The sequence below is a fragment of the Lolium perenne genome, chromosome 4 (assembly GCF_019359855.2).
Source record: "Lolium perenne isolate Kyuss_39 chromosome 4, Kyuss_2.0, whole genome shotgun sequence".
NCBI lineage: Eukaryota > Viridiplantae > Streptophyta > Magnoliopsida > Poales > Poaceae > Lolium > Lolium perenne.
This window is the reverse complement of record NC_067247.2, coordinates 77833883-77857923: the sequence shown is the minus strand read 5'-3', so window position 1 is coordinate 77857923 and position 24041 is coordinate 77833883.

The following is a 24041-nucleotide window of genomic DNA, read 5'->3' as shown; positions in this document are numbered from 1 at the left end:
TTTCCGGTTTAGTAGCGTGCTAAACCTACCGGAGTCTTCGACTCTGCTGCTGTCCGCAACCCAGCTTCATGGCAAGCAAGATAAACCGGTAGCATTTAAGCACGCGAACTGCGAAAAGAGAGAGTGGGAACGAACAATCTGGAAAAGTTTAACTAACCCCGGTTAAACCGGTTTTTTGCAAAAAATTCGAGTTATTTCTAAGTTCAAGAAAATGCTTGCTTGGTAAAAGAACTTTGTGCTCATACGCCAAAGAACGCCCAGAGAAGGCAGGCAGAGCCAAAGTAAAAGAGCCAAGTGTGCATCGGATTGGATGCGGAAACAATTCCGAAATCTTTGCAGTGCAGGATAAAAGCAAAACAATAAGCAAATATGCTAACGCAAACATAAGTTAATTAGCTACCGGTATAGCGTACTGATGTCTACTGGAGCTTCTATTCTTGTAGACAGTGTTGGGCCTCCAAGAGCAGAGGTTTGTAGAACAGCAGCAAGTTTCCCTTAAGTGGATCACCGAAGGTTTATCGATCTCAGGGAGGAAGAGGTCAAAGATATTCCTCTCAAGCAACCCTGCAACCACAAAGCAAGAAGTCTCTTGTGTCCCCAACACACCTAATACAATAGGTGCACTAGTTCGGCGAAGAGATAGTGAGATACAAGTAATATGGATGAGTGTGAGTGGTAATAGCAATCTGAATAAAATATGGCAGCGAGTAAACATTCAACAAAACAGTAAACAAACGGAGATTCGATGCTTGGAAGCAAGGCCCAGGGATCCTGCTTTCACTAGTGGACACTCTCAACAATGATCACATAATAGGGCTACTCTACACCCTCTTGTTGGATGATGAACACCATTGTGTAGGATTACACGAACCCTCAATGCCAGAGTTAACAAGCTCCACAATATTCAATGTTCATATTTAAATAACCTTAGAGTGCAAGATAGATCAACACAACCAAACCAAGTACTAACATAGCATGCACACTTCTACCATCACACTATGAAAGGAGGAATAGATCGCATCAATACCATCATAGTAATAGTTAACTTCATAATCTACAAGAGATCACAATCATAGCATAAACCAAGTACTTCATGATGCACACACTGCCAACATTACATCATGGAGGAGGAATAGACTACTTTAATAACATCACTAGAGTAGCACATAGATGATATTCAACTAGATCACATAAAGAGAGAGATGAACCACATAGCTACAGTGGAGCCCTCAGCCTCGGGGGTGAATTACTCCCTCCTCATCATGGAGGCAGCAATGGCGGTGAAGATGGCGGTGGAGACGGCGGTGGAGATGACTCCGGGGGCAATTCCCCGTCCCGGCAGGGTGCCGGAACAGAGAGTTCTGTCCCCCGAATTGGACTTTCGCGATGGCGGCGGCTCTGGATGGTTTTCTCTGTTTTCGTCGAACTCGTCGATGTTTTTAGGTCAGGGACGAATATATAGGTGGAGAGTCGGAGTCGGAGGGTCAACGAGGCGACGACACCATAGGGGGGCGCGGGCCACCCCTAGGCCGCGCCGGCCTATGGTCTGGTGGGCCTGTGGCCCCCCTCTGGCGACTCTCGGGTGTTCTGGATGCTTCCGGGGATTATAAGATCTTCGGCGTTGATTTCGTCCGATTCCGAGAATATTTCCTTACTAGGATTTCTGAAACCAAAAACAGCAGAAAACAGCAACTGGCCCTTCGGCATCTCGTCAATAGGTTAGTTCCGGAAAACGCATAAAAACGATATAAAGTGTGCATAAAACATGTAGATATCATCAATAATGTGGCATGGAACATAAGAAATTATCGATACGTCGGAGACGTATCAGCATCCCCAAGCTTAGTTTCTGCTCGTCCCGAGCAGGTAAACGATAACAAAGATAATTTCTGGAGTGACATGCCATCATAAACTTGATCATACTATTGTAAGCATATGTAATGAATGCAGCGATCAAAACAATGTAAATGACATGAGTAAACAAATGAATCATATAGCAAAGACTTTTCATGAATAGTACTTCAAGACAAGCATCAATAAGTCTTGCATAAGAGTTAACTCATAAAGCAATAATTCAAAGTAAAGGCATTGAAGCAACACAAAGGAAGATGAAGTTTCAGCGGTTGCTTTCAACTTGTAACATGTATATCTCATGGATATTGTCAATGTAAAGTAATATAACAAGTGCAATATGCAAATATGTAGGAATCAATGCAAAGTTCACACAAGTGTTTGCTTCTTGAGGTGGAGAGAAATAGGTGAACTGACTCAACAATAAAAGTAAAAGAATGGCCCTTCGCAGAGGGAAGCATTGATTGCTATATTTGTGCTAGAGCTTTTATTTTGAAAACATAAAGAGAGCATAAAAATAAAGTTTTGAGAGGTGTATGTTGTTGTCAACGAATGGTAGCGGGTACTCTAACCCCCTTGCCAGACAAACCTTCAAAGAGCGGCTCCCATTTTATTTTATTTTTGTGTGGCACTCCTTCCAACCTTTCTTTCACAAACCATGGCTAACCGAATCCTTCGGGTGCCTGCCAACAATCTCATACCATGAAGGAGTGCCTTTTTATTTTAGTTTTATTATGATGACACTCCTCCCCACCTTTTCTTTCTCAAGCCATGGCTAACCGAATCCTTCGGGTGCCGTCCAACAATCACATACCATGGAGGAGTGTCTATTTTTATTAATTAATTTGGGACTGGGAATCCCATTGCCAGCTCTTTTTGCAAAATTATTGGATAAGCGGATGAAGCCACTAGTCCATTGGTGAAAGTTGCCCAACAAGATTGAAAGATAAACACCACATACTTCCTCATGAGCTATAAAACATTGACACAAATCAGAGGTAATAAATTTTGAATTGTTTAAAGGTAGCACTCAAGCAATATACTTTGGAATGGCGGAGAAATACCATGTAGTAGGTAGGTATGGTGGACACAAATGGCATAGTGGTTGGCTCAAGGATTTTGGATGCATGAGAAGTATTCCCTCTCGATACAAGGTTTAGGCTAGCAAGGCTATTTGAAACAAACACAAGGATGAACCGGTGCAGCAAAACTCACATAAAAGACATATTGTAAACATTATAAGACTCTACACCGTCTTCCTTGTTGTTCAAACTCAATACTAGAAATTATCTAGACCTTAGAGAAACCAAATATGCAAACCAAATTTTAGCATGCTCTATGTATTTCTTCATTAATAGGTGCAAAGCATATGATGCAAGAGCTTAAACATGAGCACAACAATTGCCAAGTATCACATTATCCAAGACATTTTAGCAATTACTACATGTATCATTTTCCAATTCCAACCATATAATAATTTAACGAAGAAGAAACTTCGCCATGAATATTATGAGTAAAGCCTAAGGACATACTTGTCCATATGCTACAGCGGAGCGTGTCTCTCTCCCACACAAAGAATGCTAGGATCCATTTTATTCAAACAAAACAAAAAAAACAAAACAAACCGACGCTCCAAGCAAAGCACATAAGATGTGATGGAATAAAAATATAGTTTCAGGGGAGGAACCTGATAATGTTGTCGATGAAGAAGGGGATGCCTTGGGCATCCCCAAGCTTAGACGCTTGAGTCTTCTTGATATATGCAGGGGTGAACCACCGGGGCATCCCCAAGCTTAGAGCTTTCACTCTCCTTGATCATGTTGTATCATCTCCCTCTCTTGATCCTTGAAAACTTCCTCCACACCAAACTTAGAACAACTCATTAGAGGGTTAGTGCACAATTAAAATATACATGTCCAGAGGTGACATAATCATTCTTAACACTTCTGGACATTGCACAAAGCTACTAAAAGTCAATGGAATCGAAATATCCATCGAACATAACAAAACAGGCAATGCGAAATAAAAGGCAGAATCTGTCAAAACAGAACAGTTCGTATTGACGAATTTTATTGAGGCACCAGACTTGCTCAAATGAAAATGCTCTAATTGAATGAAAGTTGCGTACATATCTGAGGATCACTCACCTAAATTGGTATAATTTTCTGAGTTACCTACAGTGAAATTTGCCCAGATTCGTGACAGCAAAGAAATCTGTTTCTGCGCAGTAATCCAAATCTAGTATGAACCTTGCTATTAAAGACTTTACTTGGCACAACAAAACACAAAACTAAGATAACGAGAGGTTGCTACAGTAGTAAACAACTTCCAAGACACAAATATAAAACAAAGTACTGTAGCAAAATAACACATGGGTTATCTCCCAAGAAGTTCTTTCTTTATAGCCGTTAAGATGGGCTCAGCAGTTTTAATGATGCACTCGCAAGAAATAGTATTTGAAGCAAAAGAGAGCATCAAGAAGCAAATTCAAAACACATTTAAGCCTAACATGCTTCCTATGAAAAGGAATCTTGTAAATAAACAAGTTCATGAAGAGCAAAGTGACAAGCATAGGAAGATAGAACAAGTGTAGCTTCAAAAATTTCAGCACATAGAGAGGTGTTTTAGTAACATGAAAATTTCTACAACCATATTTTCCTCTCTCATAATAACTTTCAGTAGAATCATGAGCAAACTCAACAATATAACTATCACATAAAGCATTCTTATCATGAGTCTCATGTATAAAATTATTACTCTCCACATAAGCATAGTCAATTTTATTAGTTGTAGTGGGAGCAAATTCAACAAAGTAGCTTTCATTATTATTATCATCATCAAATATAGGAGGCATATTGTAATCATAATCAAATTTATCCTCCATAACAGGTGGTACTAAAAGACTAATATCATTATAATCATCATAAATAGGAGGCAAAGTATCATCAAAGAAAATTTTCTCCTCCATGCCCGGGGGACTAAAAAGATCATGCTCATCAAAACCAGCTTCCCCAAGCTTAGAATTTTCCATAGCATTAGCAACAATAGTGTTCAAAGCATTCATATTAATAACATTCCCATTAGCATGCATATAAAGTTCCATGGGTTTTTTAATTCTCTCTTCAAACACATCATGTCCTAATTCAAGATAAAGTTCATAAAGATCTCTCATATTTTTGTTGTTTTCCATTATGCCTAACTAGTGTAAACAAGAAACAAAAAGATGCAATTGCAGGATCTAAAGGAAATAGCTTCGAGCACAAATACAACGGCGCCAGAAAAGTACTGTTACCTGGAACCGAAGTATGAGTGCCTTTTACCTTTCCTCCATGGCAACGGCGCCAGAAAATAGCTTGATGTCTACTGGAGCTTCTATTCTTGTAGACAGTGTTGGGCCTCCAAGAGCAGAGGTTTGTAGAACAGCAGCAAGTTTCCCTTAAGTGGATCACCCAAGGTTTATCGATCTCAGGGAGGAAGAGGTCAAAGATATTCCTCTCAAGCAACCCTGCAACCACAAAGCAAGAAGTCTCTTGTGTCCCCAACACACCTAATACAATAGGTGCACTAGTTCGGCGAAGAGATAGTGAGATACAAGTAATATGGATGAGTGTGAGTGGTAATAGCAATCTGAATAAAATATGGCAGCGAGTAAACATTCAACAAAACAGTAAACAAACGGAGATTCGATGCTTGGAAGCAAGGCCCAGGGATCCTGCTTTCACTAGTGGACACTCTCAACAATGATCACATAATAGGGCTACTCTACACCCTCTTGTTGGATGATGAACACCATTGTGTAGGATTACATGAACCCTCAATGCCGGAGTTAACAAGCTCCACAATATTCAATGTTCATATTTAAATAACCTTAGAGTGCAAGATAGATCAACACAACCAAACCAAGTACTAACATAGCATGCACACTTCTACCATCACACTATGAAAGGAGGAATAGATCGCATCAATACCATCATAGTAATAGTTAACTTCATAATCTACAAGAAGATCACAATCATAGCATAAACCAAGTACTTCATGATGCACACACTGCCAACATTACATCATGGAGGAGGAATAGACTACTTTAATAACATCACTAGAGTAGCACATAGATGATATTCAACTAGATCACATAAAGAGAGATGAACCACATAGCTACAGCGGAGCCCTCAGCCTCGGGGGTGAATTACTCCCTCCTCATCATGGAGGCAGCGATGGCGGTGAAGATGGCGGTGGAGACGGCGGTGGAGATGACTCCGGGGGCAATTCCCCATCCCGGCAGGGTGCCGGAACAGAGAGTTCTGTCCCCCGAATTGGACTTTCGCGATGGCGGCGGCTCTGGATGGTTTTCTCTGTTTTCGTCGAACTCGTCGATGTTTTTAGGTCAGGGATGAATATATAGGCGGAGAGTCGGAGTCGGAGGGTCAACGAGGCGACGACACCATAGGGGGGCGCGGGCCACCCCTAGGCCGCGCCGGCCTATGGTCTGGTGGGCCTGTGGCCCCCCTCTGGCGACTCTCAGGTGTTCTGGATGCTTCCTGGGATTCTAAGATCTTCGGCGTTGATTTCGTCCGATTCCGAGATATTTCCTTACTAGGATTTCTGAAACCAAAAACAGCAGAAAACAACAACTGGCCCTTCGGCATCTCGTCAATAGGTTAGTTCCGGAAAACGCATAAAAACGATATAAAGTGTGCATAAAACATGTAGATATCATCAATAATGTGGCATGGAACATAAGAAATTATCGATACGTCGGAGACGTATCACGTACCGGCATAAAATGTTGTAGCACAACCAAAAGAGAGATTAAGTTTTATCTTACATCACAAACCCCGGCATACCGGGGTAGAATTTAACCAGCATTGTTTCAGAGGCACACATGACAGGCAAACAGATAACAAGTACTTAAGCAACAGGGGCTTCAGGAGGAGCATCGTCGACGTCGGGACCTTCCGGAGGCGCATCACCAGCTCCGGCCTCCTCATCGTCTTCACCTTCCTCCTCGTCGCTCAGGTAGTCTTTGACGTCTGGAGGAGGGGGGATAAAGGTGCGCATCTCGGCGTACTCCGCGATATGGTACGCTCGATCCTGCCGCTTCGCGGTGAGGACCGGGTCCAGGTCGGTTTTTGCTTGCTCGCGCACGCCGATGAGGGCATCCAGATCCAGCTCCGGGTACCAGGAGTAGGCAACGCGAAGCACTGAGTCCGCTCCGGCACGGGCAGCTGAGCACTGCCACTCCCGGATCCTCCGACCGGCACCCTTCAGGCGGTCATTGATGAGCAAGAAGGTGTCCGGCACCTCTTCTCCAGGCCAGAGAACCTTGAAGAGCTAGGTGGCCACCTCAGGAATGTCAGAGAGGTTCCGGTCCACAGCGCGCATGTGGGAAACCCGCGCGTTCAGCGCGACCAAGTGGTCATAGGGGTCCCAGGGCGCATCCAAGATCTCATATGCCTGGGCAACCCGGCGCTCTCCAACCTTCTTCAGGGCATACGCCTGGGAGTCCGGGAAGAGCCCTACAAAACAAAGGAAAGAAGCTAAGCAAATGCTACCGGAAGAGATAAGCTTATAAGCAGAAACCGGTAAAAGAAAAAGGAAAAAACTTACGGAAGGCAAGTGCGTCAGTCTGCGTGACCAGAAGGTCATATTCCTTCTGCTCCGCCTCCAGCCGCGCGGCCTTGTCCTCGGCTGCTTTCCGCGCCTTGGCGGCCTCCTCCAGCTCAGCCTGCAACACCATGATACGTCCAAAACGTATCTACTTTCCCGAACACTTTTGCTATTGTTTTGCCTCTAATTTGTGCACTTTGGATGCAACTAACACGGACTAACGCTGTTTTCAGCAGAACTGCTCTGGTGTCTCATTTTTGTGCAGAAATCCAACTTTCGGGAAAATCCTCGGAATTTATGCAGAAGGCCCTATTTTCCCAGAATAATGACGGAGCCAGAAGGACAATTAAGGTGGAGGCCCGAGGGCCCCACACCATAGGGCGGCGCAGCCCAGGGGGGGCCCGCGCGGCCCTGTGGTGTGGCCCCCTCGGCCGGCCTCCGACGCCCTCCTTCGGACTATTTATCGGCCTCGACCTAAAAATGCACGGAGAGAAGTCGAAGTCGCCAGAAACCCTCCAGAACGCCGCCACATCGTGAAACTCCGTCACGGGAGCCAGAAGTCTCCGTTCTGGCACTCCGCCGGGACGGGGAATTGGAGGAGATCATCGCCGCCATCACCGCCAACGCCTCTACATCAACCAGCCATGTTTCCCCCATCCATGTGTGAGTAATTCCCCCGCTGTAGGCCGAAGGGGATGGTAGGGATTGGATGAGATTGGTCATGTAATAGCATAAGATTGTTAGGGCATAGAGCCTAGTGTCCGTAATTGGTACTTTGATGATATTGTTGCAACTTGTTATGCTTAATGCTTGTCACTAGGGCCTGAGTGCCATGATCTCAGATCTGAACATGTTATTGTTTCATCAAGATAATCATTGTTATGGTCTTACCTATAAGTTGTATACACATGTCGCTGTCCGGAACCAATGGCCCCGAAGTGACAAGAATTGGGACAACCGGAGGGGATGGTAGCGATGTGAGGATCACATGTGTTCACGGAGTGTTAATGCTTTGCTCCGGTACTCTATTAAAAGGAGTACCTTAATATCCAGCAGTTTCCCTTGAGGCCCGGCTGCCACCGGCTGGTAGGACAAAAGATGTTGTGCAAGTTTCTCATTGCGAGCACGCACGACTATATATGGAACACATGCCTATTGATTGCTTTGTACTTGGACACCGTTTTATTATTATCTGCAAATGCCCTGCTATGATTGTTACATGAGTTTCTCTCATCCATGCAACACCCGTCATCCGTCCCCGTGCCTACAGTATTTTAATCCTGCTGTTTACTAAAATCACTACTGCTGTCTTTGTTACTCTGCTGCTTTTATTTCACTACTGCTACTGCTATAAAACTGTTACTACTGATAAACTCTTGCGAGCAAGTCTGTTTCCAGGTGCAGCTGAATTGACAACTCCGCTGTTAAGGCTTCCAAGTGTTCTTTGTCTCCCCTTGTGTCGAATCAATAAATTGGGTTTTACTTCCCTCGAAGACTGTTGCGATCCCCTATACTTGTGGGTCATCAAGACTATTTTCTGGCGCCGTTGCCGGGGAGCATAGCTTTATTTGGAAGTTCACTTGGATTAATATTGTTCGCTGCAAATTCTCCATCATGGGTAAACCTCGTGATACTAAGATCGCCATATTACCATCCACTACAAGAAAAGGTACAATCCTGAGTACCTCTGCTACACTTGATTCACCATCTGTGATTGATAAACTTGTTTCACCGCCGCATGCTTCACATGCGGGTACTTCTGCTGAATCTGAAAACTCTCATAATATTGATAATATTTCTGCTGTGCTTGATGATAGTGGTTCATTGGGATCTTTTCTAGACGCTACGATTACTAGGTCTAGACAAATTGAAAATACTGAAACTCCTAATGCTACTACACCTGTTAATTCACCTGAACTTGATTATTTTAGTGATGATCCTGATGAAGATTATGTGGAACTTAATGATGATTTTATTGAAAAATGCAATGCTACTACTGATGCAAGAAAAATTAAAATGTTGCTTGCAGAACATGCTGTTAGATATAAACTGTCTCCTGACCCTAAATTTGCCACATCTCCTATAAACATTAAGGATAAAGATTATGATTTTTCTCTTGATCTATCTCATATAGCTATTGTTGAGAAAACACCCTTTTGTGGTACTGAAAAAGAAAGTGCTGTTGAACACATGACTGAGTTATCTACTCTGAGTAGTTTGTTTTCTGATGATGTCAAGATGCGTACTTACTTTGTTGCTAAAATCTTTCCATTCTCATTAAAGGATGACGCTAAAACTTGGTATAATAATTTGCCACCTAATTCTATTAAAAGTCCGAAAGAATTGCTTGATGTTTTCTTCCGCAAATACTTTCCTGCTAGTGCTCAACATATTGCTTTGCAGAGAATTTATAATTTTGATCAGGGAGATGAAGAGAAATTGCCTGAGGCTTGGGCGAGATTTTGCTCTCTTATTAGAGCTCGGCCTGATCATGATTTGGAAAAGCATGATTTACTTGATATATTTTATAGCGGACTAACCATTGAGTCTAGGGCATACCTGGATAGTTGTGCTGGTTGTGTTTTCAGGAAAAGAACTCCAGAAGATGCTGAAGAATTATTGGCTAAAATAAGCCGGAATCATGATGATTGGACTACGCCTGAACCAACTCCAACGCCAATATTGAAGAAGAGGGGTTTAATTAAATTGAATGATGAAGATATGAGGGAAGCCAAGAAGTCTCTCAAGGAGAAAGGTATTAAATCTGAAGATGTGAAGAATCTACCTCCTATAGAAGATGTATGTGAGATAATTCCCCCTTCATCCATGATTGAGGTAAACTCCCTTCAACGCTTTACTAGGGAAGATATTCCGTATTCGAAACCTCCTGCATAATGCTTAGATGAGTTTGATAATTATATTGTTAAACAAGAAAATTTTAATATGAGAGTAGAGAATCATTTAATGGAAAATTCTCGAGCTATTAGTGAATTGCATGATATTGTAGAGAGAACCTCTAATGATGTTAAGATGCTTGTTAAACATTTTCATATGATTCAAACTCAAATTGATCAACTCACTAAAGTGCAAAATGACTTGTTAGGGAATAATTCTAAAGAGAAACATGCTTATGAAGTAACAACTAGAGGTGGTATCTCTACCCAGGATCCTCTATATCCTGAAGGGCATCCCAAAAGAATTGAACAAGATTCTCAACACATTGAACCTAGTGCTCATTCTAAGAAGAAAAAGAAGAAGAAGCATAAAAATGTTGTAGAATCCTCTGAACCTGCTAATGATCCTAATAGTATTTCTATTTCTGATGCTGAAACTGAAAGTGGTAATGAACATGATAAAGATAATGATAAGAATGATACTCCTGATAAAGAAGAGGTTGAAGAAGAACCTGAAAAGCATGCTAAAAATAAAAAGTATACTAAAGAAGATTTTATTGCTGAGAAACATGGTAATGAAAGAGAACCTTGGGTGCAAAAGCAAATGCCTTTTCCTGCTAAGAAACTAAAATCAAAGGAAGAAGAACACTATAATAAATTTTGTGATTGGATGAAACCTTTATTCTTGCAAATCCCTTTGACTGATGCTATTAAATTGCCTCCTTATTCAAAGTATATGAAAGATATTGTTACTAACAAAAGGAAAATCCCCAATGAGGAAATTTCCACTATGCTTGCTAATTACTCTTTCAATGGCAAAATTCCAAAGAAGTTGGGCGACCCAGGTATACCTACTATTCCTTGTTCTATTAAGAATAATTATGTTAAAACTGCTCTATGTGACTTGGGAGCCGGTGTTAGTGTTATGCCTTTTTCTCTTTATAAGAGACTTTACTTAGATAAGTTGATACCTACTGATATATCTTTGCAAATGGCTGATAAATCTACTACTATTCCTGTTGGTATATGTGAGAATGTTCCTGTTCAAGTTACTACTAATTGCTTGATATTAACTGATTTTGTTGTGTTGGAAATGCCTGAAGATGATAATATGTCTATTATTCTTGGGAGACCTTTTCTTAACACCGCAGGGGCTGTTATTGATTGCAATAAAGGAAAGGTTACTTTCAATGTTGATGATAGGGAGCATACCGTTTATTTTCCCAAGAGGATTGAGAAAGCGTGTGGAGTTAATACTATTTCTAATGTGAGAACTATCAAAGTGGGAACTATTGATTGTCCTATATATGAGCCTAAAGAAGAATATCAAACTCTCGTGATTGGATCCATATCAATACAATTCAAGGTAACATGATTGATTTGAGGTTTATTTCTTCTTATGCTATGTAAAATTTATTTGGTGACAAGACTTGATCAACCTTGTTAATGAATACTTTTTATATGCATAGAGGAGGTAAACAACATCTCTTTCTTCCTCCACTTGCTCTAGTTGCTGTAGCATTTTTTTAATTTGCAAAGTCCCTTAGTTATTTGGAGATTTCAAAAAATTTCCTGCCCAGTAATAATAAACTAAATACCCAGAAATGTGCATTTTTCAAAGTTTTCAAAAATTCACAAAAATTATACCGTTGGTCCTATTTTTCGACGAGGTACCTGGGAGCACCAGAGGATGACCTGTGGGGCACCAGAGGGCGCCAAACCACAGGCCGGCGCGGCCAAGGAGGTGGCCGCGCCACCATGTGGTGTGGGCCCCTCCTTGCCCCACTTTGTCATCTCTTTCTCCCAGCACTTTCTCTCTCCCGAAAAAACTCGTACCAAGTTCCTCTCTCTCGCGTTTTTGCTCCAGAGCTCCAGATTTCTCGATCTCTTTGCTCAGCCCAGATTTCTTGCTGAAATTTGGCACATTTGCTCCTTGGTATGTGACTCCTCCACCCATCCAAGTAGAATTTTGTTTGGTTGAGTAAATCTTGAATATTTTGCTGCTGTAGGTAACATGTTTAGTGAGCTTGCATGCTTGTTCTAAGTGGTAGAAACTAGTTTTGATGCATGATTAGTACTCTAGCAAGTTCCTATGGTAGTTTCCCTTGATTATATGTCACCAAATCAAATTTTTATATTGTTTGTTGAAATTTCAGAAAATGGAGTGGAATAGATATCACTTGAACCAGCAAGAATTGGAAGTCCAACAAGTTATGAGAGTCAATCGTGAAGAGGGAGTATACCCCTCTTATTACCCGTGCGCGGATTTCATGAGAAGCGCGGGAATACTTGAAGATGTTCAAAGTCTAATTTCTCGTGCAGGGCTGAGTGACTTTGTTGAAGGAGAGCCAAGACAATATGTAAAATTAACTATGTATTTTGTGCAGGACTTCAAGTTCAATTGGTCGCGATCTAACCCCACGGTCCAGTATAAAATTTACAATAAAGCTGTCAACTTGCCATTCAGTGATTTTTGTGCAGCAATTAGAGTACCGCAATGGGGGTCATGCGAAAAGATAAGGGGATCGCCGCAAGAACTCTTGGACCTCTTCAAGATGATTTGCGATGGAAGGAGTTTCTCAGGGGATAATGGTAAAATCACTAGTATTCAGCTCCCGGCTATCCGCTACTTTGCCTATTTTATTACCAAATGCGTTCTTGCTAAAAAGATTGGTGGTAAACTTTCTATCCCGGATTTGGCTTTTCTAGCTGCGGCACTTCAAGGTAGTAAGACTTATAATTTGGGGGCATTGATAGCTTATAGACTTGCTACTAACCGTGAGAAAGGTGGAATTTGTGGAGGTCTCATCGCCTCTCGTTTACTAGCTTTTCATAATGTAGAACCTCATCATTTTGATATTCCATTCCCCATAGAAAAACTTGACATAGCCTCTATGATTAAACATGAATTTGTTTTAGATTCCTCCAACTTGGGTAACCTGTTTTACAAGATGACATTTTATAAGAAAGTCTGGAGAATAACTAAGAAAACTGAGAAACTAGTAAGATTGCCTGCGCCTGTTTTGTCTAACCTTGATTCCAGGGGAGATTGGTCGGTCACAGAAGGTGCACTGGATGCACACATAGAGGGAGAAGGTCAACATGCAAGAGACGACACGGAGGTCGAGAAGCACCTCGACTCATCATCCGATGCAGCAAGTTCCTCGCATCAACATGGTGGATATGCGGAGCCTCCACACTTTTCTTCTGCACAGGAACTTTACTATGACTACTCCATGAATTACCCACCGGCAAGGAACAACGATCCTCGTTGGGGTTGAGCTCCACTTAGGCCAAAAGCCTAAGCTTGGGGGGAGGTATACCGGCATCACTCATTCTTTGCATATTATGGTTGCTGGATACTTGTACATATTTGTTTTGTTCGTTTGAGTGGTTTTCTAATGAGAGGAAGATGATATTTGGGGAAGTGCTGCCTGAAAACAGATTCTGGACTGTTACTAGAAAAATTCGTGCGCACAGCCAGAGCGTTATTTTGAGCTGCCAATTTTTGTGCAGGTTCCCCAGGTTGTTATCTAACTTTCATTAGTTGAACACTTTTCGAGCTGAGCAACGTAAGATTTTTGTAAAAATCGATTTCTGTACTGCTGTCAGGTTTTGGCAGATTTCTGTCATCCTGTTGTTATGTGTTTCTTTTAGTTTGCTATTTCTTGTTTCGCTTTGTTTCTTTCCCAAAACACAAAAAGACCAAAAATATTTCTGTTGTTTCTCTTCACCATTTGTTTGCTTTGGTTTCTTGCATTTGTTTCACTTTATTTGCTATTGCTAGTTTGCTATAAGAAAACCCAAAAAGATTTTGCTTTGTTTGTTTGTTCCCTTTTGTTCTTGTTTCTAATTCGAAAACACCAAAAATATTTGCTGTTCTTCTTTGGTTTGTAAAGTTCTTTATGAGTTCAATGGTCTTCGGTGGCTGGAGCGTGGTTTTCATTTCATATTATCCAAGCTGCACAAGTGAAGAGGCAATAATGACGATCTACGACAATTGGATTGTGGTGAGAGGCTGGTATGAACTCTATTTGTTTTCATTTTTGTACATATACTCATCCATGTGAGCATGCTTAGTTGGTTCATGTGAGGTATATGTTATTTGAGAAAGTCTAGTAGTTTATGATCTCTCATGATTAGCTCCAATCTATTAATATGAGTAGCATGTCATGGATGTTTGCTTGCATTGTTTTATTCATAAGTAAGTATGGTATTGTGGTATCCTCCTCTGAATAATTCATTTATATCGACTTGGCACATGCTCACGCATGCATATGACTGAACAAAAAGTCAATTAAGCCTCGATGATTTATATTGCTTCAGAGTTCTTGTATCACTTTTATGCCTCCGTTAATTTATTTTGCTGCAAGCATGGTTATGACAGTTACTGCTCTCTTGATTTGTCGCTCCCTAGTCTATTGCTAGCCTTCACTTGTACTGAGCGGGAACGCTGCCCGTGCTTCCAAACACCTGAAAACCAAGTTGTTCCAAAAGTGTCCACCATAAATACCTATGCATGGCATTTCAAACCATTCCAAGTAAATTCTCATGCGCTACCTTTAAACCTTCAAAATGCTTCTCAATTTGTGTTTATGTTTCATAGCTCATGAGGAAGTATGTGGTGTTTAGCTTTCAACCTTGTCATTTACTTTTGACGGACTCTCATATGGACTAGTGGCACATCCGCTTATCCAATAACTTTGCAAAAAGAGCTGGCAATGGGATTCCCAGTCCCAAATTAATTAACTTAAATAGACACTCCTCCATGGTTTGTGATTGTTGGACGGCACCCGAAGGATTCGGTTAGCCATGGCTTGTGTAAGCAAAGGTTGGGGGGAGTGTCATCATCATAATAAAAATAAAATAAAAAGGCACTCCTTCATGGTATGGGATTGTTGGCAGGCACCCGAGGATTCGGTTAGCCATGGTTTGTGTAAGAAAGGTTGGAAGGAGTGCCACATAAATATGCAAATAATTCATGGGAGCCGCTCTTGAAAGTCCGGTTGGCGAGGTAGTTAGTGTACCCATTACCATTCGTTGACAACAACAAACACCTCTCAAAATAATTTTACTCCTGTCTTTATAAAAATGAAAAGCTCTAGCGCATGTTAATCCCTGCTTCCCTCTGCGAAGGGTCAATCTTTTACTTTTACGTTGTGTCTCCATTATTTCTTTGAGCACTATCTTGAGAGCACAACTGTCATTCTTAGTATAATATGCTTGTCTCAAAATATGATTGATTGTGGTATAACTTTGATGCTTTTATCTTTTGACAATCACTACTTCTAGTCTTTCTATGAACTCCAGAGGTGCCCGGGCATTTATGTTTTGCCAATCAAACACAGGCAAGCGAGATACCACTTTATCATACTCTCTTATGAACATTGTAATCCTGCTTATATACATGATTCATGATGCTTATTATTAATTGTTGGTACCTCTTCATGATTGACATAGCTTTTAGATGATCTTATTTGCATGTATCTCATTATGAACTGCTTAAGTATTAGCCATAGCATGAGAATATATACATCATATGAGCAAATGTGTTCATGAAAGTTCTTTTATCGCTCAGTTGTTAACTGAATTGCTTGAGGACAAGCAATACGCTAAGCTTGGGGGGAGTTGATACGTCCAAAACGTATCTACTTTCCCGAACACTTTTGCTATTGTTTTGCCTCTAATTTGTGCACTTTGGATGCAACTAACACGGACTAATGCTGTTTTCAGCAGAACTGCTCTGGTGTCTCGTTTTTGTGCAGAAATCCAACTTTCGGGAAAATCCTCGGAATTTATGCAGAAGGCCCTATTTTCCCAGAATAATGACGGAGCCAGAAGGACAATTAAGGTGGAGGCCCGAGGGCCCCACACCATAGGGCGGCGCGGCCCAGGGGGGCCCGCGCGGCCCTGTGGTGTGGCCCCCTCGGCCGGCCTCCGACGCCCTCCTTCGGACTATTTATCGGCCTCGACCTAAAAACGCACGGAGAGAAGTCGAAGTCGCCAGAAACCCTCCAGAACGCCGCCACATCGCGAAACTCCGTCGCGGGAGCCAGAAGTCTCCGTTCTGGCACTCCGTCGGGACGGGGAATTGGAGGAGATCATCGCCGCCATCACCGCCAACGCCTCTACATCAACCAGCCATGTTTCCCCCATCCATGTGTGAGTAATTCCCCCGCTGTAGGCCGAAGGGGATGGTAGGGATTGGATGAGATTGGTCATGTAATAGCATAAGATTGTTAGGGCATAGAGCCTAGTGTCCGTAATTGGTACTTTGATGATATTGTTGCAACTTGTTATGCTTAATGCTTGTCACTAGGGCCCGAGTGCCATGATCTCAGATCTGAACATGTTATTGTTTCATCAAGATAATCATTGTTATGGTCTTACCTATAAGTTGTATACACATGTCGCTGTCCGGAACCAATGGCCCCGAAGTGACAAGAATTGGGACAACCGGAGGGGATGGTAGCGATGTGAGGATCACATGTGTTCACGGAGTGTTAATGCTTTGCTCCGGTACTCTATTAAAAGGAGTACCTTAATATCCAGTAGTTTCCCTTGAGGCCCGGCTACCACCGGCTGGTAGGACAAAAGATGTTGTGCAAGTTTCTCATTGCGAGCACGCACGACTATATATGGAACACATGCCTATTGATTGCTTTATACTTGGACACCGTTTTATTATTATCTGCAAAAGCCCTGCTATGATTGTTACATGAGTTTCTCTCATCCATGCAACGCCCGTCATCCGTCCCCGTGCCTACAGTATTTTAATCCTGCTGTTTACTAAAATCACTACTGCTGTCTTTGTTACTCTGCTACTGTTATTTCACTACTGCTACTGCTATAAAACTGTTACTACTGATAAACTCTTGCGAGCAAGTCTGTTTCCAGGTGCAGCTGAATTGACAACTCCGCTGTTAAGGCTTCCAAGTGTTCTTTGTCTCCCCTTGTGTCGAATCAATAAATTGGGTTTTACTTCCCTCGAAGACTGTTGCGATCCCCTATACTTGTGGGTCATCACACCACAGTGGAGTTGCTGGCGTCCTCCAGCGCCTCGTCCAGCTTAGCTTCAGCGGCGGCCTGGGCGACCTTCAGCGCCTTGTTATGCTCGAGCCCGAGCTGGATGAGTTGGTCCTTAAGCTCCTTGGAGATGGCCTTCTGGGCGCTCAGGTCCTCCTGATGCTGCCGGAGGAGCTGGTCCTTTTCCTCTGGAGCCCGGAAAGAAAATGTTAGCAAAGTTGTACTGATAAGATGAAGAGGAAGCAAGTCAACCGGAAAAGAGGAAGCAGTACCTTGGGCGGCGGCAAGCTGAGTCCTGAGGGACTCAATGGAAGCTTCCGGGATAGCTGTGTGCCTCAGGTAAGAAGATGCCGGAGGCACAGAAGTTTACCCTGGCACTTGCTGTGTGCCTCAGCGAGATCCCGGTGCTCCCAAAGAAGCTCCTCAAAGAGGATCTTCCGAGCGTCAGCCGTGGTCTGTTCAAGAAAAAGATGTTAGCTAAGTTTCGCGCTAAGCGCAAAGATCTTAACCCGAAACTCGGGGACTAGCTATGCCGGTTTCGCGCGTTTCTAGCTAAGTTTCGCGCTAAGAGCAAAGATCTTAACCCGAAACTCGGGGATTGGTTATGCCGGTTTCGCGCGTTTCTAGTTAAGTTTCGCGCTAAGAGCAAAGTTCTTAACCCGAAACTCGGGGACTGGCTATGCCGGTTTCGCGCGTTTCTAGTTAAGTTTCGCGCTAAGAGCAAAGATCTTAACCCGAAACTCGGGGACTGGCTATGCCGGTTGCGCGTGTTTTTACCTAAGTTTTGCGCTAAGAGCTGCGCTCTCAACACGAACTCGGGGACTGGGAAGATAGACAAGATTCAGCAAAAGAAAAACCGGCATAAACTTGAAAATTGAAGAAAAGATAGAAAAGATCCGGAAAAAGAGAAATCGAGGTGAATCTAAAAATAGAAAAGGTTTGGTGGGACTTGCCATCATGTTGTTCGTGGCGTCAAACCACGCGCTGTCCAGCTCTTTGACGGCCCGGCGCAGCCGCATGAAGTGCTCCTCTGAGCACCGAGGACCAGCAGGGTCAGGCGCCGGTAGCCGGTCCCTGCCCAGGCCGCGGGTCACCTCGGATACGTCCGCGGCGTTCCACTTCTCGGCGTAGGGCAGCAGGTGCCCCAGCTCCCGGCCTTCGCGCTTGAACTCCGTAATCCGGCCAAGCAGGCCGGTGGCCTTCTCGCCGGCAGCGATAGCGGCGCGGGCAGCACCAAGGGCTGCTGGCCGCCGGATGAGGTACTGGAAGCCGTCGCCTTCCCCTTGACGATCTTCAAGGTTTTTGGCGGCGGCGTTGGCGTGGTGATACGTCCAAAACGTATCTACTTTCCCGAACACTTTTGCTATTGTTTTGCCTCTAATTTGTGTATTTTGGATGCAACTAACACGGACTAACGCTGTTTTCAGCAGAACTGTTCTGGTGTCTCGTTTTTGTGCAGAAATCCAACTTTCGGGAAAATCCTCGGAATTTATGCAAAAGGCCCTATTTTCCCAGAGAACTGACGGAGCCAGAAGGACAAACCAGGTGGAGGCCCGAGGGCCCCACACCATAGGGCGGCGCGGCCCAGGGGGGGCCGCGCGGCCATGTGGTGTGGCCCCCTCGGCCGGCCTCCGACGCCCTCCTTCGGACTATTTATCGGCCTCGACCTAAAAACGCACGGAGAGAGGTGGAAGTCGCAAGAAACCCTCCAGAACGCCGCCACATCGCGAAACTCCATCGCGGGAGCCAGAAGTCTCCGTTCTGGCACTCCGCCGGGACGGGGAATTGGAGGAGATCATCGCCATCATCACCGCCAACGCCTCTACATCAACCAGCCATGTTTCCCCCATCCATGTGTGAGTAATTCCCCCGCTGTAGGCCGAAGGGGATGGTAGGGATTGGATGAGATTGGTCATGTAATAGCATAAGATTGTTAGGGCATAGTGCCTAGTGTCCGTAATTGGTATTTTGATGATATTGTTGCAACTTGTTATGCTTAATGCTTGTCACTAGGGCCCGAGTGCCATGATCTCAGATCTGAACATGTTATTGTTTCATCATGATATTCATTGTTTATTGATCTTACCTGCAAATTGTATACACATGTCGCTGTCCGGAACCGATTGACAAGGGATTAACTTGTCAATGCCTATGGATTGTAGGCTAGGGTTTAGTTAGAAGTAGAGGGTAAGTAGATCTCGAAGGTTTCAGCCGAAAAGTACTCGACGATTGTGAAAACTAGGGTTTGCAGACAATGATTCGGTTGATTCTTCGTCCCTCGACCCCCCCTTTATATAGGAGGTGGAGTCGAAGGATTCGTGTTGTACAAGTTTACAGAGTTCGGGACGGTTTCTAACTCATCCCGCCAGATTACAAGTAACACTTCCTATTACAACTCTATTTCTTCCTTAAACGCATCTTGGGCTCCCGAATCTTCTTATTCTTCGGGTAGTGGGCCTTCAATAAACCCCGGGTACTATATTCGGCAGGCCCATTTGGGATGCCTATGTCAGTAGCCCCCGAGATTTTGCTTGAATTGTAAAGTCAGGGAAAATCTCCACTGTTTATTTTTACCCGAAAGCCTTAACTTTCTATATTTCCTCTCATAAAATTCTATATTGTACAGGGATATTGGTAATTGGGGCTAGTTCATCTGACGGATCAGGTACTAGTTAACTGCTCTAGTGGCAATCCGCAAAAACCTACTTCAAAATCACGTCCCTGGACATGATCTCGGGATACTGGTGTAAACTTCGACAGGTGCCGCTTAAGGTCTTACCATTACGTCGAGTCCCAGTCACATGTAGCGGGTACCTAACGCGTCCGTTAGGATTTTTCGTCGTATCTGGTGATACGGATAAAAGTAGCTGAGCGCCGTCTGTGGCGATGCCACGCCCAGCAGAATGGATTCTGGGGTCTTACCTTCGCAAATTTGCGGCATTCAGAAATTGATCGCAACTTTGGCGTCCTGAGAATATATTGTCGAGTGCTTTTCCGGCTGTTGGAATGGCACATTTTATTGAGTCAAATATGACTTATATTGTTCTCCCGATGGGAGTATATGTAGAGTTAATTATAACTCGAAATATACTCTCTTGCTCTTCTACTTTTCCTTTGTTAATTTCATCGGGCACGCGAACAGCGTTCCCGATGGGAGTAGCCCCCGAGGCTACAGCCAAGAACTTGTGCTTGGTTGTAGGCTCAACATTTTATTCCACCTTGTCGCTATTTTGTCATTATTTCGCAATATGAACTCTTTCCTCTTCTTCTTCTTCTCTCTTTTTATTTTTATATTTCTCGGGTGCGCGAACAGCGCTCCCAATGGGAGTAGCCCCCGAGGCTACAGCCAAGAACTTGTGCTTGGTTGTAGGCTCAACATTTTCTATATTGTCATACTCGAAATTTTACTTTTTGTCGGAGTAGCCCCCGAGCATTTGGGCAAAAACTTGTATTTGATCAAAGGCTCCCAAAGTATTGAATATTTCATCCTGTCGCCAATCTCTGAATACTTCCTTGTCGACATTCTTCACTTAATCAAATTTACTTCATCCTTGACAAGTAGTCGTGAATTTTCTGTCCTGTGGGTCCATTGCTTTCACCACGTTGACACGTCGTGCAAGTGGGGGACACACGTCCTCCGCTTTTTCTGGCGCACGTACGGTAACGCCTATCTCAAAAAATACTTTTTTGCCCTTGTATCTAGAAGATCTATTCTCACCCCACGATTTTTTCATCCAACGGTGCACTGCTTCACCCGATTCTTATATAAACCCTTCTTCAACCTCCGTTCATCCCCTTGCTTGCGCCGCTCGTCTGTTCCTCGTCGCAAAACTTCTCCTGCGCCCAAATCTCTCCGAGCTTCCGCATTCACGAACATTGCTTTGCCCATTGCCGTTGATGCCACCGCGCACGCGACTCACTCGCCACAGCACTCCCGAATCCAAGATGGCCACCGAAGATCTTGAGTGGGAGAGATCCAAAATCTCCAACCAGGACATCAACACGCTGAAAAGGCTTGGCCTCATGAAGAAGGAGGACGCCATCCGCTTCCCCAGCGAAGAAAGCTACCCCAACCCTCCAATGGAGTATCGGGTTAGTTTTGTTGATCATCTCATCCGTGGCCTCTCTACCCCAATTCATGATTTTCTCCGCGGTCTTCTCTTTGTTTATGGGATTCAGCTGCACCAACTGACTCCCAATTCCATCCTCCACATTTCTATTTTTATCACCCTTTGCGAATGCTTCCTCGGAGTCCCTCCTAATTGGGCTCTGTGGAAGCGTATTTTCTGCCTCCGCCGCAATGGCTCTCACAACGTCACCTATAACATAGGTGGCGTTGTTATCTGTGTCCGCACTGATGTCGATTACTTCGACGTCAAGTTTCCCGACTCTGTCCAAGGATGGCGCAAGAGATGGCTCTACATTCACGAAGAAAGCGCCAACTCCGTTGAACACAACATAGTTCCTTTCGACGGAAACGCAAAAATCCAACGCCGCTGCTCCTGGGATGCCGAAGTTTCTGAAGAAGAGAAAAAGGCGACAGAGGCACTCATGTCTCGTATCCATCAGCTGCAAAACACTCGAGGCAAAGAACTGTCTGGTGTTCAAATCACTGCCTACTTCCTTAGGATTAGGGTGCAGCCTCTTCAGGCTCGCAAAAATCCCCTCTGGACGTATTCTGGTAAAAACGACGCCAATAGAATCTCCGACGATCTTTCTGCAAAGGACTTGGAGAAGTTGATCCGAAGAGTTTCCCGCTTGGCAAAAAAGGATCCTATTCCTTCCGCTTGTCGCGTGGAACCATACAGCTCCACCAATCCTCTCCCCAAGGTATTTTGCCTTCTCGAGTTTCTATCTTGTTCCGAATTTGCCCTGCATCTCATTGTATTTGTGTCACTCTAATTTTTTCTTTTGTCGCTGTTTTCTTGCAGAACCATCCTACTATGACTTCCCTTCCTCCTCTTCCTGAGGATGGAGAAGTCGAAGAACGGGGCATCGTTGCCGAAGATACCCCAGGTTTTTCTATTCCTGAAAGTGAAGTCGCGGGTTCCCACAAATCTGCGGCTTCCCATGAAAAGGAAGTTGAATCTGAGGCCAGTGAATCGACGCAATCCCTTCCTCCTGCAGTTTCCCCAAAGAACAAAAGGAAAAGGCATGATGCCGAGGATTCTGGCACTTCTAAGGCTGAAGAAGCTGGTCCTTCTAATCCGAAGGCAGCTTACGATCCTTATGTTGAATCCCTCATCAGCTCGTAAGTCACCTATCTCGCTATATTTTTGTACTCGAAATATTTATCTTGTCGTGCTTTTTTTTTTTTTTTATACTGCCGATTTTTTGATCAATCAGTGATGAGGAGGAAGAAGTACCAGTTACTGACGTGGCTCCTCGAACAAGCACGTCACGTACTGTACTTGCCTCAGACACGCTAGTTGAAGGAGAAGAAACGTCGCCTCCTCAACAAGACGTCGTCACCACTACTCCGCCATCAAGCCCCCGTGTCCCTTCACCAAAAAGGGCAAGGGTTGAAAAGATTGTTGATTCTGCCCCTCAGTTGGGCAGTTCGTCGCCCCCGCTCCTAGATGATGTAAGTTTGTCGACATCTATATTTTCCTTATTTTATTTTTTCACACCTTTTCTCTTTTTCATGCCGATGTTTCTCTTACTGTGTTCATGCTGAACAGCCTATGATCAAGGATCTTCTCCGCATCGGGTCCCAATTTATTGGGTACCGTGAATATGCCGCCAGAGCCGAAGGTAACGACTTTTATACTTGCTATTTTGCACTTTCTATTCCTGTTGCTCGTCGCTATTTTTTGATCTTTCTTTTCTTTCTTTTTCATATCTCGACAGAAAAACTTTCAGAGGCCAACGAACGTGTCGACGCACTTGCTCAAAAACTCGAGCAAAGTGAGGCGGGTCGCAAGAAAGCTGAACTTGCTGCTAGCAAAGCCAAGGCCGAGGTTGATGAAGCCAAGGTGAAAGCTGCTAGTGTCGAGGAACTGCAGAGAAGGCTCAAAGATGCCGAATCTGCCTTAGATGAGCAGAAAACTGCACAAACTGTGCGTGAACGAGAGATCATCAAGCGTCTGAAGTCGCAAAGTCGACGTACGCTGAGTAATATCATCAACCCCTTCTATTGTACTTCCTGTTTCTTGGTTTTTGACTAATGGTTCTTTGTTTTGTGTGGCAGCCCAAACAAACCAGGATTTTGATCTGGATAATCCTGTCAACGATCCTCTCCTTGACGCACTTTCTCTTCTGGAGTTTCACGGGCGCGAGATTCGTGAAGGCGTGGCAAATGCTAATGCAGGATTGTCAGCGTTGTTCCCTTATTTCTTCCCGAAGAAAGAAGAACCCGCAACTTTCCTTAACCTCGCCAAGATGTTTAATGCTTCGGAAGACCTGGGATTGAAGATGCGTCAGGAGAATATGAAGGTTCTTTGTCGAGAAATCTTGTTGCCACAGTTTGCGACAGCCAACAGACGCTTGATTGGATGAAGGTTGGCGACACCAGTCAGATAGAGCAGTCAAGATGGAGGTCGCTGATCAAGGCGGCCAAGCCCAACACGAAGAAGATCTTGGCGTATCTGGGGATCAAGCCAGCTTCAACTCCTAGCTCCTCGAGGCCGGAGGTCTAGTTGCATGCCTCTGTTTTTCTTTCTG